The 17,841-nt window shown below is 39.4% G+C and overlaps 1 protein-coding gene and 1 pseudogene across 4 annotated transcripts in view; one reads left to right on the top strand and one right to left on the bottom strand.

Annotated features, from left to right (window-relative positions):
• ZFYVE9 (zinc finger FYVE-type containing 9) overlaps positions 1-14,455 on the bottom strand; it is a 214,777-nt gene extending 200,322 nt beyond the window's left edge. For all 4 annotated transcript variants that reach the window (XM_045477396.1, XM_045477398.1, XM_045477400.1 and 1 more), the window contains exon 1: positions 14,351-14,455. The gene's annotated coding sequence lies outside the window, so the exon portion shown is untranslated. The remainder of the gene's footprint in view (positions 1-14,350) is intronic.
• Positions 786-17,218, top strand: LOC123596797 (annotated as a pseudogene).
• The last annotated feature ends 623 nt before the right edge of the window (positions 17,219-17,841 follow it).

Raw genomic sequence — 17,841 nt, 5'->3', positions numbered from 1 at the left:
TCCAGGTATGGGTTCTTCTTTCCTGTCCACAGACCCCCAGCCACACCACTAGAGAAGGGCTTACAGAGTACCTGATCCACAGACATGGAGTCCCATATAACATAGCATCCAACCAAGGGAATGAATTCACAGTGAAGGAATTGTGGCAATGGGCCCATAACCAGGGGCTCTAGTGGTCTTATCACATAACAGCACCATACAAAATCATCCAGCCTTATAGAGTACTAAAATGGCCTACTTAAGACACAGATGATATACCAGCTCAGAGACAAGGATGCAGTACATGCACTGATTCAGAGCTATGCTCCTAGTAGAAAGAACACATGGGTCTGAGAACCAAAAGGTAGAAGGAGAAATGGCCTCCACTTAGCAAAATTTCTAGTGATCTACTAGAAGACTTTGTGCTTTCCATCTTGTTAGAGATCCTGGGCATACTTTTACCAGGAGACATGTCAAGGATCATACTGAGCTATAAATTATAGCTGGAGCCAGTGCATTTGCGGCTCTTTGTGCCCCTGGACCAAGAGGCAAAAAAAGGAATCACTATCATGGCAGGATAAATTAACCTTCATCCTCAGAAGGAAGCAGGTATGCTGTTACATAATGGGAACAACAAGGAGTATGTGTGGAACTCAGATGACCCACATGGGTACCACTTGATACTCCCCTGCCCAATTGTGACTGTGATCCCTCAAAAATGACGGGTGGGTCTAGGTAAACCACCAAGACCAACAAAAATTATAGCTAATGTCAAGGGGAATTTAGACTGAATAGTGGAAGAGACCATGAGAATCACTGTGGCCCTGAGACCAGGTACACAGATGGGGACTGAAACCTGTCTCACAAACCTACTTTTTGAACTTCCCCATCAAGAAGTCCAGGGTGCCTGGCTGGCTCCAGTTGGTGGAACATGCAACTCCTGACCTCAGAGTTGTGAGCTTGAGTCCCACATTGGGTATAGAGATTATTTAAAAATAAAATCCTTAAAAAAAGGAGAAGTCCATGGACCCCTGAAAGAACTGCTCTCAGAAAATGTTTGGAGACCTAGATCCTGCAGCACAAGAAATGGACTTGTGGCAATCACTTGGATCTCCTCTGTAAGGGAGGAGGGGAACAGAGGAAAGAAGGAATGAAGGAAGGGAGGGAGGGAGGGAGGAAGAGAGGAAGGGAGGAAAGAAGGACTTGCAATCAGATGCAAGGAGTACTGTTAGTTAACAGCCTCCAGGTGCAGCATGTTCAGAATTCATCTCAGCTTTCCAGTTGAGGCCATACTCCTCCTGGGCAGCTCCTAGCCAGTAACAACATGGTAGGTGTACTAGAACCTGGCCATTTCTTTCCAATGCAGGACTCCTCTAACAGGTGATTTTTGCTCTGGAGCGCCCCGTTGGATTGGCTGAGTTTTTTGTGTTGGTTTTTTTTGTTGTTGGTGGTGGTGTGTTTTTGTTTGTTTTTTTTAAGATCTGCATCAAAGACTGAGACTCTTGTAGGTCAATTCAGCTTGCACTCCCTTTCCTTTCACAGGCATTCTATTATCTACTCCCCATAAAATCTCTTGCACTAACTCCATCTCAATATCTACTTTCCAAGGAACCAAACCAACACACTACATAATCAGCTCTTTTATGAATCATGTCATTTAACCCATTAAAGTATTATGGCTATTCCCATTTTACAGACAAGAAAAGATCACACAGTAAAAGCAGTAGAACTAAAATTTGTACTCAGGCAATCTGACTCCAAAGCCTGGGCTTTTAATCTCTATGCTAGCCAAGGCATCTTCGGATATTAAGATGAGAGTAATTATTTATTTTGTACAATTTTAGGAAGCAAAACAATGAAATGATAGATATTAAAGAAAAACAACATTTGGCCAAATACAAAAGATTTTTTTGTAATAATTATCAGTAATGAACAATAGAATGAGGTCCTTCAGGAAGTAATCAGGGCCTATCACCTGAGGGTTGAAATAGTCATGGATATTTTGAGAGTGAGGCTTTATAAAACAGATAAAAGTTAACCTAGATCAGTAAAAGATGTACTACTAAGTATTATGTGGAAAAAAAGGGTCCCCAGCCAATAAGCTGGGTAATATACTGCTGAAGAAAGTTAAACCAGTTTCTTTACTTTTACTTCTAAGTTTTTAAAAATACTAAAGTGTATTTATAAATCTCTATCTGAGGGCTACAGTATGCTGAAAAAACCAAACTTCTCTAACTAAAGGACATTTCCTTGCTCCTGGCCTAGGATGATTTAGTCCCAAACTCAAAATTCACTGATCTAGGGTCTCCAGAAGCTAACAAGGAAACGAATGACAATTTTCTATGCTGGTTAACAATTTTCCACCTAGTCAAACCATCACCCGTCTATATGTCAATATAAGCATCTCTAATACCTTGAGGGTAGAAAGGCTATATAAAAGTTTTGTCACTAAGAGGTATTTCATCCTTTTTGAATGCAAAATATGCCCTCCTTTGCTTTATCAACAAACTCTGAAGATCTACAATAATGGGTTCACATTTTAATTACTGAATTCTCACTTTATGAACAATATGAAAGCTATAATTATTTCAAGTGTGCTACTGATGACCTGGTTATTTTCATATAACACAGCTCTAGGTGCATTTTTCTCAAACACATTATACACCATCACAAGAAAGGACAGAAGAATGGGGGTAACAGGTAGGGAGGAGGAGGCATCAGTTACAAACTACTCAGCCAGCTAATTCTCAGAGTCTCTATGTTTTCATTTAGAAATATATTCTCTTTACTTAGTACAGGGGAAACTTTTATGGAAATTACAATCCCTTAGTCTTAATTCTCCTGTTTTCCTTAGCCACCACCCATACCTCATTGTCCCCTATTCTGGTTCTTCATTACTGATACTGTCATCATTGCCTGGAGCTGTCCATATGCCATCTTTTCATTCAGTTCTTTAGAAACTTGAATAGAATATTAAATGTGGAAGGGGCATTAACATCTAGCCCACCACTCATTTTCAGATCAGAGAAATGAGGTCCAGAGATCAGTTATTATATTTTTCTAACAGCAAAGCAGGCATTTAACTACTTCAAAAATACATATATGAAAGCTGAAATTCCTAAAATATATGCACATACACATCTTTTTCTTACACAAAATGCTACATGCCAATAGTATACTTCAAAGGCAAATACCACCAAAGTCCATCAACTAGAGTTGAGCTCTGCTAATAATAAATACTTCCTAAAGCACTATGAAAAATCTCAAGATAAACAAATACAGAATACATGCAGAGGTTCACATGATGAAAAAGAGTGGACTCTGGGGGCGCCTGGGTGGCACAGTCGGTTAAGCGTCCGACTTCAGCCAGGTCACGATCTCGCGGTCCGGGAGTTCGAGCCCCGCGTCAGGCTCTGGGCTGATGGCTCAGAGCCTGGAGCCTGTTTCCGATTCTGTGTCTCCCTCTCTCTCTGCCCCTCCCCCGTTCATGCTCTGTCTCTCTCTGTCCCCAAAATAAATAAACGTTGAAAAAAAAAAAAAAAAAAAAAAAAAAGAGTGGACTCTGTAGTCAGAGATATATGGTTTGAATCATGGATGTGGGCTTAGGAAAGTCAATAAAAATCCCCATGCCACAGTTCCCTCAGCTATAAAACATGCATGACACTATGAATATTATAGGATCATTTTAAGAATTAGAAATGACATACATGAAACACCTAGCAGAAAGATGCCACACAGTGGTCTATAAAGTTTTTATATTATACAAGTAATATAAGGTAAAAGAAATTAAGAAAAACTCCATAAACCTGGAATCTTTAAAGGACTGGATAGTGGGGCATGCAGAAACAAGTGAGGAACAACGATGTTGGAACCAAATCATGAAGGGCTGTGCCACGTTAAAGAATCAAAAAAAAAAATCTCAACCTTTATTTCTAACAACTGATAATCAATTTATTAAAAAGGCTGATTTAAGCATCTGTAACAGTGACTTCGACATTGACTCCTGGCTCAATACTGATGAAAGTAATTTGTTTAACAATCTCAGAACTGGGCACCTGGGTGGCTCAGTCAGTTGAGCTCCTACTTTTGATTTTGGCTCTTGGTTTGGCTCAACCTATCTCATGGTTGGTGAGAACAAACCCCACCTGAGGCTCTGTGCTGACAGCACAGAACCTGCTTGGAATTCTCTCTCTCTCTCTCTCTCTCTCTCTCTCTGTCTCTCTCTCTCTCTCAGGTCCTCCCTTGCTCTCTCTCAAAATAAATACATAAACTTGGTTGGGGGGGGGTAAAAAAAATCTCAGAAGGACTAAGCAAACCAATGAGTCACCTGTGGATCCTCATCTTCAAACGATCCCACCTCTTAGAACCTTCACCACAAGGAAGTATTTCTTATAGTGATTCTCAGAGTCTTAGTGGGCATCTGAACCGGTCCTTTCATGATTCTTTTCCTTTGTGCCTCTCTGATCAAGTCAGCACATACCTTCTCCAAAGACTTTTCATATTGTGGCTGGTTAGAGTAATTCTAATTCATTGAATCACCACCTCCAATTCCACAGGTATCTTCTCAGTGTTTTTAAAAGACATGGTTGCAGTGTGGCTTCCTGACAGACTTGTTCTTCGGCAAGAGCAAACAGTGGTGAGTCAGGAGCAGGAGCCCAGAGCTCCACTGTAGCTGAGATCGCATCTTCCTCCCAGATCTCAACCTTGTTGTTTAGACGTTGAGCAAAAGCTTCCAAGAGTTGATCTCATAATTTCAAAAACAGTTTACTTCAGCTACTAATTAAAAACAAAAACAAAAAACCTATGGGCAGTTATTACATCACCAGAATCACTAAAAGATTTAGATGATGTATTCTGAAATTTTAAGGTTTTTCTCAAACCGGCAGTGTTTGGCTTCAATTGCTTTTTAGGAGTTATTTCTCTGGATCAACTGAAAATGAAAAATGGAGACTAAAATTTACATAAGCCCTGACAGAATGTTTTCACAAAATTTTGATACTGCTTGCTCTTTATTTTAGTAAGGAGAATTTTGAGATAGGCTGTGTTCTGCTTAGATATAATAACAAAAACATAAAAGTTTGGCAGATGAACTACCAAACTGTAACCATGAGAGGTTAGAAAAGAACCATCCTACAGGGGCACCTGGGCTGGCTCAATCAGTGGAGCATGCGACTCTTGATCTTAGGGTTGTGAGTTCAAGCCCCACAACGGGTGTAAAGATTACACCATGTTGGTTGTAGAGGCTGCTTAAAATCTTTAAAAAAAAAAGAAAAAGAAAAAAGAAAAACACCTTTAAAAAAAAAGAACCATATTACAAACAGAAACGCATACCTCTTCATTAATCCTACCTAAAAGGCTCCAGATCTGTTGCTTTTTGTAGTTTTATATAGAAATTATGACATTCAAAAAAACTAAATGGGGCGCCTGGGAGGTTTAGTTGGTCTGTTAAGTGTCCAACCATGATCTCACGGTTCGTGGGTTGGAGCCCTGCATCAGGCTGACAGCTCAGAGCCTGCAGCCTACTTGGGATTGTGTCCCCCTCTCTCTGTCCCTCCTCCGCTTGTGCTCTGTCTCTCTAAAATAAACTACAAAACAAAAGACTGTAAAACAAACCAGTGGAGGCCTTTCAGCTCACTAACTTGAAAGTCAGCATTAAATTCTTTTAATGTTTATTTTATTTATCATTTATTTTTATTTTTTAATTTACATCCTGGTTAGTTAGCATACAGTGCAATAATGATTTCAGGAGTAGAATCCAGTGATTCATCCCCTACATATAACACCCAGTGCTCATTCCAACAACTGTCTTCCTCAATGCCCCTTGCCCACTTAGCCAGCCCTCCTCCCACAACCCCTCCAGTAATCCTCAGTTTGTTCTCTGTATTTAAGAGTCTCTTATGGTTTGTCCCCCTCCCTGTTTTTATATTACTTTTGCTTCCCTTCCCCTATATTCATCTGTTTTGTATCTTAAATTCCACATACAAGTAAAGTCATAAGACATCTGTCTTTCTCTAATTTCACTTAGCATAATACACTCTAGTTCCATCCATGTTGTTGCAAATGGCAAGACTTCACTCTTTTTGACTGCCAAGTAATACTGCATTGTGTGTGTGTGCGTGTGTGTGTGTGTGTGTGTATATATATATATATATATACACATATGGGTGTGTGTATATATATATACACACACACACACACACACACACACACACATACCACGTCTTCTTTATCCATTCATCTGTCAATAGACATTTGGGCTCTTTCCACACTTTGGCTATTGTTAATAGTGCTGCTATAAACATTGGGATGCATGTGCCCCTTTGAAACAGCATACCTGTATCCTTTGTATAAATACCTAGTAGTGCAATTACTGGGCTGTAGGGTAGTTCTATTTTTAATTGTTTGAGGAACCTCCATACCATTTTCCAAGTGTCTGCACCAGTTTGCATTCCCACCAGCAGTGCAAGGGTTCCGTTTTCTCCACATCCTTGCCAACATCTGTTGTTGCCTGAGTTGTTAATTTTAGCCATTCTGACAGGTGTGAGGTGGTATCTCATTGTGGTTTTGATTTGTTTCCCCAAAGATGAGTAATACTGAGCATTTTTTCATGTGTCTCTTAGCCATCTGGACGTCATCTTTGGAACAGTGTCTATTCATGTCTTCTGCCCATTTCTTCACCGGATTATTTGTTTTTTGGATGTTGAGTTTGATAAATTCTTTATACATTTTGGATATTAACCCTTTATCTGATATGTCATTTGCAAATATCTTCTCCCATTCCGTTGGTTGCCTTTTAGTTTTGCTGATTGCTTCCTTTGCTGTGCAGAAGCTTTTTATCTCGATGCAGTTCATTTTTGCCTATGAGCAAAATGTCTCTGGAGATGTGTTGACTAAGAAGTTGCTGCGGCTGAGGTCAAAGAGGTTGTTGCCTGCTTTCTCCTCTAAGATTTTGATGGCTTCCTGTTTTACATTTAGGTCTTTTATCCATTTTGAGTGTATTTTTGTGTACAGTGTAAGAAGCGGCCCAGGTTCATTCTTCTGTATGTCACTGTCCAGTTTTCCCAACACCACTTGCTGAAGAGACTGTCTTTATTTCATTGGATATTCTTTCCTGTTTTGTCAAAGATTAGTTGGCCATATATTTATGGGTCCACTTCCGAGTTCTCTATTCTGTTCCATTGATCTAAGTGTCTATTTTTGTGCCAGTACCATATTGTCTTGATGGTGACAGCTTTGTAATACATCTTGAAGTCCAGGATTGTGATACCTTCACCTTTGGTTTTCTTTTTCAAGATTGCTTTGGCTATTCGGGGTCTTTTCTGGTTCCATACAAATGTTAGGACTATTTGTTCTAGCTCTGTGAAGGATGCTGGTGTTATTTTAATGTTTATTTTTATTTTTATATTTAATATTTTATTTTTAAAATAACATAATATGTTAATTAATTATATTATAATATGTAATCTTTTTATGTTAATATTTATTTTTGAGAGAGAGAAAGAGAAAGACAGAGCACAAGAGGGGGAGGGGCAGAGAGATTGGGAGACAGAATCCAAAGCAGGCTCCAAGCTCTGAGCTGTCAGCCCAGAGCCCGATGTGGGGCTCGAACCCATGAACCATGAGATCATGACCTGAGCTGAAGTCAGATGCTTAACCATAAAAGTCAGCATTAAAGGACCTAAAAGTGATCCTAATCAAGTGGGAAAATACTGTGGGAAATCCACTGTATGTAGAATGAAGGTCCAAAACTTGCACTTTGTTTGCTCAAACAATAGCTCCCTGCAGTACTTCCTAACTAGTTTGAAAAAAATTTTAGAAATGTTAGCAAGTCATTATTGCTGACTTTGAACTATGTCCTACAAAATCTCCTAGAAAAGCTTTAATATCTTTCATGTGAACAAACAATAGAGGACCATACTATGTACAAGAATAAAGAATAGGGGTGCCTGGCTGGCTCTGCCCATGGAGCATGCAACTCTTGAACTTGGGGTTTAAGTTCGAGCCCCACGTTGGATGTAGAGATTACTTAAAAATAAAATCTCAGAGGGAGGGGGACAATAACTAAACTGTATTTATATAGAATTATATATCATGGAGAGGTAATGGCAATCCTAAAAATCAGACCGGAGTGCTTAGAAATGTTAATGGGTAAATATGCTATTGGACTCTATCTTTTTAGAAACATTTTAGCAGTGAAAGGAAAGCTAAACATAAGATTTACAACTGCTTTTTGTTAAGAAATATTCTTAGAAGACAACCTTTCAGTTGGAAGTCCCCATACCACTGTCCCCGCTACCACCCAAAGTGGTTAACCAGTTCCATCAAGTTCAGTATTTACTAAACAGAAAACTAGAAAGTTCACAGCTTTTATCCTCAAGCCAAAAAGACTCCTTATCCTCAAAGAATCTGGCAATGTATCTGCAAGTAAAAACTTGAACAATTTACCTAATGACTGTAAATGAAAGTTACAATCCCCAAATAGAGACTTAACTTACCACTTCACACCCACTAGGATGGCTCTAATCAAAGAGACAGATAATAACAAGGGTTGGTGAGGATGTGCAGAAACTGGAACCCTCCTACACTTCTGGTGGGAATGTAAATTGGTGGGGTTCCTCAAAAAGGTTTGAACAAAGAGTTATCTTTTGACTCTGGCAATACAACCCTAGGTATATACCCAAGAGAAAGACAAACATTTGTACATGAAATGTTCATAGCAATATTATTCATAACAGCCAAAAGAAAAAAATAACCCAAACTGATGAAGTTGGATAAATAAAATGTGGTATATCCATATGATGGAATACTATTCAGTAGCATAAAGAAATGAAGTACTGATACACGCTACATGGACAAACCCTGAAAACATTATGCTAAAGGAAAGAAACCAGTCACATATCCTATGATTCCATTTATATGAAATATAAATCCATAAGGGCAGAAAGTACATTAGCGGTTGCCAAGGGCTGGGTAGATTGGGAGGAAATGGGGAGTGATTTCTTTCCGAGGTGATAAAAACGTCTAAAATTACATAACGGTGATATCTGCATAATGCCAAATATACTAACAGCATTGAACTGTACACTTTAAATGGGTTAATTGTATAGTATTTCAATTATATCTCAATAAGGCTATTTAAAAAAAGGGTCTTGCCTAATATTTTAAATTTAATTGAAATATATATATTCTTCACTTCATATCTTAAACTTAGTATTATTTCTCTAAAGTTAATATTATTTCAAACAGCCAGAAGAACCCAGGACTGAATATACCCAAACTTTTCCTAATTGGTGAAAAATTCTAGACTAATTTTACCATTTCCTTAGGTCTTACTTCTTAAGACTCCTTCCCTCAAAAGGCACTACATTTTCATTTAAATTTAATTAATCCTTAAAACACAGGGCATGAATTTACTACTTCTGTATTTTAAAAAAATGCAACATAACTACCATTATAAATATTAAGTCACATATCCTCAAGCATATATTATGACAAATAATCAGAAAAAAGGTAAGTCACTACAGAATTATCAATTAAAGAAACTATTATAGTCCAAAGCCTTGAGCTACAAAAGCATTTTTTAAGTTTAAAAAATGAGTGTAAGAATTTTCAACTAAAAGATAATTTACAGAAAAAAATTTAAGATTTTTACAAATAGTTCTATAATATAAAATCCAAATGCCTCAAGATACTCATCAACATGAATTAAGTTCTCCTTCTCCCTTGCCCAATATGAATTCAACAACTTTTTCTTGATATCAACATGTCCAGAGATGTCCTCACCTTTACCTTATTAAAGGCTATCAAGAAAATATTTCATAAGTATAAAACATTATATACTGTCCTCATTTTTCCAATAGTTCAGCTCTGGAAATGAGCTATTTATAATAATTCAAAAGAAAAAAAATTAGGTACCACTTAATATGTAAAATAGGAAATACTTTTATAAACAGTATTTTCAAATTGTTTTATTAAATAACATTTATCTATAAAGCATAAAGCATTCCACTAACTATGCCATTAAAATACTAACTCTAGGGGCATCTGGGTGGCTCAGTGGTGAAGCGTCTGACTCTTGATCTCCGCTCAGGTGGTGATCTTATGATACGTGAGTTCGACCCCCACACTGGGCTCTGCACTGCAGAGCCTGCTTGGAAGTCTCTCTCCCTGTCTCTCTCTACCCCTACCCATGTGCTCTCTCAGAATAAATAAATAAATTTAAAAAATAAAATAAAATACTAACTCTGCTGATACCCTGGTTTCTCCTTAATTTAGCAGTCTTATTCATAATTCAAATTGATCATACTGACTTTATTTCCTGGTTGTAAACTATATAAATAGTGATCTTTCAAGTTCTTTCAAACAGAAATAAACAAGAAGTATATTTTCCACTTTCAGGGTAATAATGATTTGCCAAGATTCATAGAACTAAATTACAGTTCTTATACCTTATATCATTTAATCCTCACAATAATTCTGTAAAATGGGTATTATCAGCTTCATTTTATAGAAGAATAATTGAGGCATATAAGAAATGTGTCCAGGGTCCTGCAGGTTATTAGAAAAGACTAGATCCCATATCTGACAGGTTATAAAGATCTAGATCTAATCTACAGTTTATAAGGAAAAGCCTATGTTTTGAAGATTCTTCAGTTTTTAAATAATGTAAGTTTAATAAATTGATATCATTTGTTGAAAACGAAGTATATGAACTATTTCTATTCAATAACTGTCACCATTTATCTTTCGTTGATGATTATATACTAAGAATGTTGCTCTATATACTGCAGTGCAGCTACACACACAAGTAAAATAAAAAATCATGTAAAACTCTGAAAATAATGGAAAATTAATAAAACTCAGATGTAACAAGCGTACTCTATACAAAGAGAATAGCTCATTTATTCAGTAAAAATGAAAGGAGAAATATGTATAATTAAGATCAAGATTGTTTTCTATCAAAAAAATTTTTTTTAATTTTTTTTTTAACATTTATTTATTTTTGAGACAGAGAGAGAGAGAGCATGAACAGGGGAGGGTCAGAGACAGAGGGAGACACAGAATCTGAAACAGGCTCCAGGCTCTGAGCTGTCAGCACAGAGCCTGACGCGGGGCTCAAACTCACGGACCGCGAGATCATGACCTGAGCCAAAGTCGGACGCTTAACCGACTGAGCCACCCAGGCACCCCTCTATCAAAAAATTTTAAGAATTCCAAAAGTAGACTCATTCTTTAAAAAAATTAAAGCTACCATGTTTTAACTCACATAGAAATTCCAAAGCCTAATTTTTGTTTTTGTTTTTCCCAAAAAGAGGAATGGATGTGAACATTTATTGGGTACCTTCTATGAGACAGACCCTGAGCTAACTGCTTTTTATTATTTTTATCTCATGGAACCAGTTCTACCTCCCTGTGATGGGTACTATTACTCCAATTATTACCACACAAGAAGAAACTCAGGATCTAAATGTCACACCACTCAGAGTTGCAGTAAGGATTCCTGCCCACATCTGACTCCATACTCTGCACCACATCATGCAATTGACAAGCATAATACACCCTTCTCCCCGCGGGCCCCACACACCATCCCTTTAGGAACATAAGATTTTAAGTTAAAATCCAGGCAATTAGCTCTTAAACAAGCTTTGTGCCTTGCAACTCTTCTGTGGCCCGCACGTAACAGGTGCCAAATAAAAGTTTACTGAATGGGATGAACACCAGTAGCTTAGTAACAAGAAAAAAATAGGATCATCTTCATTCATTCTTTCTAAGGGAGTTAATCTACAACTACTGGTTACCAGGCAAAATATACAATTTTCTCCTTACAGAATAAAACACTGAATCAGGAATTAAAAGAAAAGGCAATCACCATATATAAAAATTATTAAAGTTCTTAATATTATATTCTTATATATTAATATAAGAGTAAGAATATAATATTAAGAATATTAATATTCTTAAAGGACAAGCTATTGGATTAAACATTAGAAGTCTTAAAGAGAGAGCTAGCATGTTATACTCAATTACAACTCCTGTTTGATCCTGCCTTGTAACAGTTAAACATGTTCTGCTTCCAAAGTTGGCTAGTTGCTAGCAGTGACCATGGTCATTTTTGTGTTTCTTAGAACATCAAAGATAGGACCTGGCACTTAATATTAATAGCTAAAATTTTATAAAGATATTCTACAAATTACAAAACTTTTTCAGATGAATTTACTCTAAAAGCCTTGCAAGGTAAGTATAATAACTATCTGCATCTTATAGACAATGTCTTCAAAGTCCAAGGAGAGATTAAATGCCAATGTAAGTGGCTAGGTATCCTTCTATAACACCACATCTACCAGAAAAAGCTCTCAATATATGTTAATTGAATCACTATCCCTTGAAATATCATTTTTCTTTCTAATATTGTAACACCATTATCTGTTGCTATGAGGAATGATTGTAATGCTGCTTAACACTGATAGCTTTGCTAGAAAACAGATACTGTCATTAGCCTTGGCAAGGTTAGTTAAGCTTTAACTTATTATATCAGTGATTCTCAAACTTTAGTAGGACTAAGAATTGGGGAGCTTGATAAAAATAAATATCCCTGGACTACCATCATCCCTAGAAATTGTGATTCAAGGGACCAGGAATCTGCATACTTTAATAAGCACTCTCAGCTGATTGTAATATTGGTAATCTTTAGAAACACATTGAGAACTGAACTAGACTTTTTGAAAAACTACACCCCCCTGGCAATTTTTTTTTTTAATCAGGCCAAGTTTTTATGGTTATAAACATTTAAGCAAAACCTTAACAGAAACAATCCAAGGCCAGCGCATCTAACTAACAGAACAGGTCCTCAAAAATGTTTACTACACCAAACCTCCCTAGACTTCAGGAGCTTCCCATCCTGCACAGGAGGTAAATCAGGGGTCTTTTAGACAGTTACCCATGTTATTCTGTTTAAATTGATGAATTTAACTATTCAACTATAACTGCAATGTAATTTAGTAAAACATTTTTATAGGTCTTAAACAAATGACTGGATGTTAAACAGTAAAATCGAACAGTTAACTCAACCTGGTAGACAGAAATAATAATAACTAAATAGTAATAACTTGAATAATAATTAATCATAAATCGATAATTTTAAAGTCACCAACAATACAAGCCCATTTAAAACTTTAAATGACCATCAAAATGTACTAACTGTAAGATAATGGGTGACTTTTCCCTCACTATTAAATATTTATTGAGAGTTGATACGGTACGATCCTGTACTTTCCGAATTTCCTACAATAAGCATATTTCTTTTATTCATGATTATGAAAGTTTCAGAAGTACTTATTAATCCTACAAACTTCATATACATAATAGGAAAACAAGAAAAACCTGTAATCATATTGATCGATCATAAACCATAAACACCCCAAACACCTGACTTAAGTTATCAAACTGTAATCATCACTTCCTTTTTTTCACATTAATACCGAGCAAATTACTTAACTTCTAAAATTTAGAATATGTTCCATTTCCATCAGTATCTGTTACTAAGATAGTTAGCACGACTTTTTAAAATTCTCTTGTCATCCAGTCTATGGATCTATTTAGGTGTAACATTTTTATACCTAGAACTGAGGTATTAAGATATTTACACTCTTTTATTGGGGAGAAGGGGAACAGACCCTTGTTTAAAAACCAAAAAGATATTTTTGTAATTGTATTTATGTAGGAAACAGCGCAAAGCTAGGATAGGGCTTTCTCTAAGGCAGACCACTCTCAGGGGCAAAATGTAATAGAAGGCGGCAGGGATGAGCTACCTGCAGGTGATGAAATTTCAGCTCAAATAAAACGCAAACGGTTGTTTTCAACCCAGTCAGATCCGTGAATGACACTCGGGAGTACCAAGGGCTCTCAGGGCCCCACACTTTCCGCACTCCAATTCTCACCAGCCCTCCCACCCCTCCCCCCGGGACTCTGCGGGACTCGCTACCGGGGCGCGGAAAAGCCGAGGCTGTTTGCAAACAGGCGTCCTCTGCCTCCCTCCTGGATGTACGTGCCGGGCCTGGGGTAGGAGGCTGCGCTCGGCCCGGGTCCGGGAGCAACCCGAAAGGTGCCAGTGCCCCCGCCAGCAGTGCCGCTCCACACACACCGGGCCGCGCAGGAACCGAGGCCAGGCGAGAGCTTCCCGGCGACGCGGGGCCTACTCACCCCCACGCGCCTCCCGGGGGACGCGGAGAAGGGTTGAGGGCCCAGAGCCGCGGGGTGGGGGAGGGGGCCGCAGCGGCAGGACGCCCCGTCCGCCCGGCCCGAAGGCTGCTGCCAGGGCCCTTCCCCGTGGCGGAAGGCCAGCGAGCCCGGGACCGCACCGCGCCACACTCACCTCGAGCAGTGGCCGCCGCCGCCTCAGCATGGCCGAGGGGGTCGTCCCTAAGCCGACAGCCTCCACCGGAGGGCACCGGCGCGGCCCCAGGCGCCGCTGCGAAGCCTCCCGTTCCTGAAAGGGCTGTGGTCACCGCTGCTGCTAAGGCCCAGCGCCCGCCGAGCCGCATCGGGCTCCGGGACCGCCGCAGCCACGCGGATCCCGGAGGAGCGCCGCTGAACCGGGCCGGGGGCTCAAGGCTGCGGCGGGACGACCGAGGTGCTGCAGGCGGGGATCCTCGGCGAAGCCTCCAGCGTCGCCGTGGCCGCTCCTGCCGCCGGCGCCGCTGGGCCACAGCGCCCCCTGGACCCCACGCCCGGCTACGGCGCCGGGACTGCGGCGGCCGCCCGGGCACGAGCCGCAGGGAACGCGGGGGAACGCGGCCTGGGGATGGCGGGGGCCTAGCGCTCGCTGCGCTGCCCTCAGTCCCCGGCCCGCCCCCGACGATTCCTCCTTGCAGGCAGAAGCCCCTCGATCCCCGCCGACCGTGGCGAGCCCCCGCCCCACTCCCAGCCCTCAGGCCCTGAGCGCCTTTGCACCTTTTCCTTCTCTCCAGAAGGTACGTGAACGTTTCTGTCGCTCGGACGTTCACCTGAGAGCAGGAGGTGAGGGAATATGCTCGTTTTCATCTCTCATGATTCAGGAGGGATCTCTTCTAATCCCTTCAGTGTGTCTGGGTGTAACAAGAGCGACCCAGAACCAACCTTTTACACACACATACACACACACACACACACACACACTCCTTTCCCAAAACAGATGAAGGAATTGTCTTTGACCTTAACTTTTTTTGGATTTACTGTGCTGATCGTTACAGAAATGTCCTACAGATACTAAATCCTTAATCCCAAACTGCCCCCAAAATTAGAAAAAAATAATATGCCGAGCAAGAGAATAGCCAACGGGTTGTCCTGAAATTCATAAACAACTTAAAGGTAAGAAAAAACCATCCATCTTTTCTAACGAACCCCCTCCCCCACCTCTACCTCTACTCTTTCATCCCAACCCCTGCCAAATCCCAGGTAAGGCTCTGAAGGAAGGAAATTGTTACTGAGCGGGGACTGTGGAATCATTCTGTTTACATATACCCCATATTCGATCCCATTCAAGCTCTAGAATGCAAGCATCAGAACCAAAAACAATAGAAACAAAAAGACCGTTAGAGGGGAAATAAGTAGGGAAAGAAATTCTTCAAATCCTCTGGTCCCAAATTTCCCAAATAACAGTACATTATTTTATCATAGAGTGCTATAGTAGAATGAACAGGGACTTTGGTGGTGGACTGTTCCTGATCCTACCAATTCCAGCTCTGTCATGGTTAGCTTTATGACCCTGGGCAAGTTACATAATATTTCGGAACCTGGGTTTTCTAATGCCTGCCTTGCTGCTTGTTGTGAAAACTGGAGATAATTTATGTGAAAGAACTGGCCTAGAGAAGATACTCAATAAATGTTAGTTCCAATTATTGTTGGTTCCAAAACACCCTTTCAGTCTTTCTTAGATTCAAGATTGTTCCCATCTGTGTTCTTTCTCTCTTAATCTCTGTATGTAAATATATTCCTATCAAAAGATGAGTGCATCAGAAAAGAAAAAAAAATGGATGCATCGTTCTTTATCATCCCTAGTCTGGGTAAAATTTCCCTAATGGATTTATATAACATAACTCTACTGTGGAAAAATAGAGTTTAATACACTGGATGCTATAACATTCTATTGCATAGCAGATGTTAGCATAAAACTAGTATATTTTCTGTATATAAAAATTATAAGGCAATCTCACCTTACCTTAGGCTATGTCCTAATAATAATAAATCTTAATGAGAACATTATATAAGGTCTCTGGGAACTTTCAAATAATAATTGAGCAGCCACCTTAGAGAAAATATGACCTTACAGCTCTCTTCCAATCAATGAAAGCTGTTCCTGTTATTGTACAATCCTGAGCGTGCCTTCACCACCTACTTCTGAGTCACATTACAAAAAAAAAAATCACTATCCCCTTTTTATAAAAAGAGAAACTGGGGCTCCAAGGGAAACTATGATTCATCCTCATAACAACTTTGAATTAAGTACTATACTACCACCATTTTACATGTGAAATACATCTACCTAAGGGAAAGCTGGAAGTATACCCTGAATTCCTTCATTCTCCCTTCTGATGCCCCTAATAGTCCTTTCTACAATATTCAGAAAATGCTGTAAGAGTAAGTTACTGTTGCTAAAAATTTTCAATCTAGAGAAATGGGCCCTTTCATTTAGATTAGTTTGGCAACCCAACATTAGTACTGCTTTCCAAGCTTGGTTCACTACCACCACAGGAAATCTGCATTTGTTTATGAATAATCATGCTACCCAGGGTGTAGCTACTGCTTGAAGATGATTCATTTGTTCCCAGGACCAGTTTCCTCTTGCTTCACACTTTCTCCCCTTCTATGATGCTGAAAGAGACTGTCTTTATCATCACTACCACCTTCCAGATCATAGTAATCTACTATAAATCCTTTCATCTATAATTTCATTCTGTCATTCAACTCTTCCTACCCAGTGTGCTCTCTGCTCCTGAAATATCTCTCATCTGTTTTCCCCTCTTCTGTTAATTTTAATCTTTTACCTGCCATCAATTGCTTTAGTTACCCCACTCTCAATTTTGTTTTGATTTCCACAACTATACAGTGACTCTAAAATACCTCTTTATTTGTAACCTGGTAGACCTTCCCACTTTCATTTTTGTGCCACATCCTATAGAAAGCCAGTATTCTAAAAATTGTTTCTCCACATGAGTTAAAGAGCTGTAGCACTCCAATCAAAATTTTCTTTGCCCTTTAAAATTTGTTCTTAAAAATTAAGGCCTTGGGGCACCTGGCCGGCTCAGTTAGAAGAGCATGCAACTCTTGAGCTCAGTATCCTGAGTTCAAGCCCCATGGTTGGTATAGAGATTACTAAAAAAATAATAATAAACTTAAAAAAAATTCAGTTCTTTTACTTGTCAATTATACCTCAATAAAACTGGGGAGAAATCAGGCCAAAAAGATACCCATTTCCTGGCTTTGTCAATGGCAAAGGAGTGATCCTTAACTCTTGTTTCTGTCCTGGACAATTGGTTGTTGAGCCTGATAAATTCTACTTCTTGCTTTTATTGAATTTTTCTCTTCTCCAACTCCACTGCCACCCACTATGGTCTAAGGTATATGCTCAACAAATTATATGTGCAGGGGTGCCTTGGTGGCTCAGTTGGTTAAGCATCTGACTCTTGATTTGGGCTCAGGTCATGATGTCAGGCTCTGTGCTGACAGTGCAGAGCCTGCTTGGGATTCCCTCTGTCTTCCTCTGTCTCTGCCTGTCCCCTGCTCACACTCTCTCTAAAAAATAGATATATAAACATTTAAAAAAATAAAATATATGTGCAATGAATGAAAAGAAGGAAAGGATGGAGGAAAGAGGAATGAATGAAT

The sequence above is a fragment of the Leopardus geoffroyi genome, chromosome C1 (assembly GCF_018350155.1).
Source record: "Leopardus geoffroyi isolate Oge1 chromosome C1, O.geoffroyi_Oge1_pat1.0, whole genome shotgun sequence".
NCBI lineage: Eukaryota > Metazoa > Chordata > Mammalia > Carnivora > Felidae > Leopardus > Leopardus geoffroyi.
Note: the sequence above shows the minus strand (reverse complement) of the source record. Positions and strands in the feature narration are given on the sequence as shown.